At 37.8% G+C, this 2,745-nt stretch overlaps 1 long non-coding RNA gene across 1 annotated transcript in view; it reads right to left on the bottom strand.

Annotated features, from left to right (window-relative positions):
• The window catches only part of LOC140330546 (uncharacterized), a 23,885-nt gene that overhangs the window by 19,943 nt on the left and 1,197 nt on the right, over positions 1 to 2,745 (bottom strand). Inside the window, exon 2 of the long non-coding RNA XR_011920759.1 lies at positions 833 to 957. This is a non-coding gene — a long non-coding RNA (uncharacterized lncRNA). The remainder of the gene's footprint in view (positions 1 to 832; positions 958 to 2,745) is intronic.

Raw genomic sequence — 2,745 nt, 5'->3', positions numbered from 1 at the left:
CAGGGGCCAGGGTGGAGGAATGGGCACGGAGTAGATCAGAAGGGATTGGGTCCAGTGGACATGTAGTGGACGGAGATGATGAGAGGAGAGTTAAGACTTCGTCCACAGTAACAGGGCTGAGGGAGGCCAGTGATGATTTACAGGTATAGAATATAAACATTTTGCATTCCCTATAATTTACTTTTCTGGTGATATCGGTCTCCAGGTTGGGTGAGCTCTTTTGGAGCTCACAAATCACTAAATGCACAGATTCCGGACCGCTCATGTGCATGGAGCCATGTGTAATTCAAAAGGGGAAAAAACTTCCCCCTAGAGTGACGCCATGATGCCAGAACCTGCCCACTCTCCAGAGACACAACTTGCCCACCTGCCTGAGTCTGCGTCCGCTGCTGTGGCCAGTGCACCCCACGGCGGGGTCAGAAGAAAGACCCCGCTTGGGGGGTGCACTGGCCAGAGCTGTGACCCATTTGTCATACAACCCGGGAGTTGGGAACCCCTGAGTTACATTTTTTTTTGTGGATAAAGTCTCTAATAATTTAGTAATCTATAGAACATCACATATATTTTTCACTGTTGTTCTTTCCCATGTTGTACCCCAATTATGTTCTCTTTCTGGTTTAATTCCCAAATGTACTATATTGTGCAATTACAAACAATGAAACTGCAGTTTTCATTGTTTTGCCCAACATTTTATTAATGGCAGATCAAGTCATATAGTCATTATGGCAAATACTTATTTTTACCTACCACCATCCAGTAGGAGAGCATGTGTGTCTAGAAACAAATGTAAGAACCTCTTGCCTATGTTGAGTTTAAGCTGCCATACACTCACCTTTGCACACAGGCCTGTGGTCACTCCATGCTGCAAACACATCAGCAATCCTCTGACACGTGATTTTTTTTTCACCTTGAAGGACATAGTCTTCATCACAAGAAAACAGTACCGTAGCTCCAAGGCTAAAACAAAACATTATGGAGTAAAAATAAGGAGAGAAAACAATGGTTACAACAATGGTTAATAGACTAAACAATAACTATTGATTACAAATTCCATCCTGTTAAAAGGCGTTTGTCACATTTGAAAGTTCCAGTCTAATTATTATTGTGAACGGCTCAGAAGGAATAATTTTCAGAAAAGTTTACAGATGTAAAGTAAAATAATAGAGAGAACTGGCCAGGCCAATAACAAATCAGGCAAGTGGAAAAATGGAGAAACGAAAGTATATAAAGCATATTAAATATTAATAACTTTTATCATACCAACAGATGAGATACATCATATGTGGCCACTCTTGGTAAATGTTAACACTTCCCTTGATACATTTGTTTTACATCCCTCATCTATGATTTAATTTAGAAATTATTTAACAGTATGGTATATTAAATACAGATTAGACACACATGCTCATTGACAGGATGCCAATCTGTTGTGGAGTTTGTGTTTTACAGCTTTCTCACATTTTAATTGATATTTTGTCTGCATTTTAAACATCCCACTTACTACATACTGGATGATTTTTTTAGACCCGATGTATTTTATGTGAATAATATTATATTTATATATTAACTTTTGGAATATTTTTTCATACCTAAGGGACCATTTTTAGAAACTTTTAGGAACATAATCTAATGATAAAATATAGAACTGTATGCTGTCAGCATGCAATTTTTTACAAGACTTACAAAAGTTTGTACTACTAATCCATTTCTCTTTCTGAAGCTACAGTGGCATGAAAAAGGCTGCATCATTTGTACTTTTTGGGGTGCCCTGCCAATTCTCTTATAAACATTTGTTTATCTCAGTCATTTTTTGATGAACAATATATGGACAGAGCACTCACTGTCCAAATAGACCATCTGCTTAAATGACAGATAAATGTTGGGCAGCATCCAATGATTTTCAGTGTTACTACACATGTGCACAGTTTTCAAACTCTGTAAGGTACTTTGACATTCTTCCTGATTTGATGAAGCAGCTTTCATCGGATGGGCTGCATTGCAAAAGTCCACATGCCTAGTCATACAGACAGGTTTAGGTTTGCCCGCCACTCACCTGTTTAATTGTAGGGACCTTCTGTTGAGAAAATGCTAAATAAAAAAAAAAATAAAGCTAGAACACTAGTAAAAATGCAATGCTCTCCTTCAGGGTCCTTACAAAGGATATTATAGAGACCCCAAAATATCAAAAATTGTATACTATTACGTTTTTCCGTGGCCTATGACAAAGAATAGGTGGAGACACAATGGCCAACCTTGAGCTTTTACCACCTTCCACTCATTACTCCGCACTTTAGCTGAGATGATTCCGTATGTCAACCCAAATCATGCTGCATTGTATTCCTGTTCTGATCAAGAATGCTTTAATAGCAAACTGCAGGGTTTTTCATTTCACTTTCTCATCAGATAAAGAGTTGAGTTAGTGGTAATTAGCAGCCTTGAGGCATTCATGTTCTGATTAGAAATACTGAAAAGAATGTCTGTATTATCAGATCTTTATCCTCTATTTGACTTCTGTCTGTCTGCAGTATTTTGGATAAACCTTTGTTATTATATCACCAGCAAATTGTTGTGTAGAGTTGTTTCTTACTAGAATACATTTGACATGATTTATATATTGATTTAAAAATCTCCCTTTTGGAAACATGCTGGGCTTTATCAAAAGAGAAGTCTTAAGCTGCATACACACGTGCAATTATAGTAGTTGGAAAGGATCTTTCACTATCCTTTCCAACGACTAAGCACTGC

This window comes from Pyxicephalus adspersus, chromosome 5 (genome assembly GCF_032062135.1).
Source record: "Pyxicephalus adspersus chromosome 5, UCB_Pads_2.0, whole genome shotgun sequence".
NCBI classification, from domain to species: domain Eukaryota; kingdom Metazoa; phylum Chordata; class Amphibia; order Anura; family Pyxicephalidae; genus Pyxicephalus; species Pyxicephalus adspersus.
Note: the sequence above shows the minus strand (reverse complement) of the source record. Positions and strands in the feature narration are given on the sequence as shown.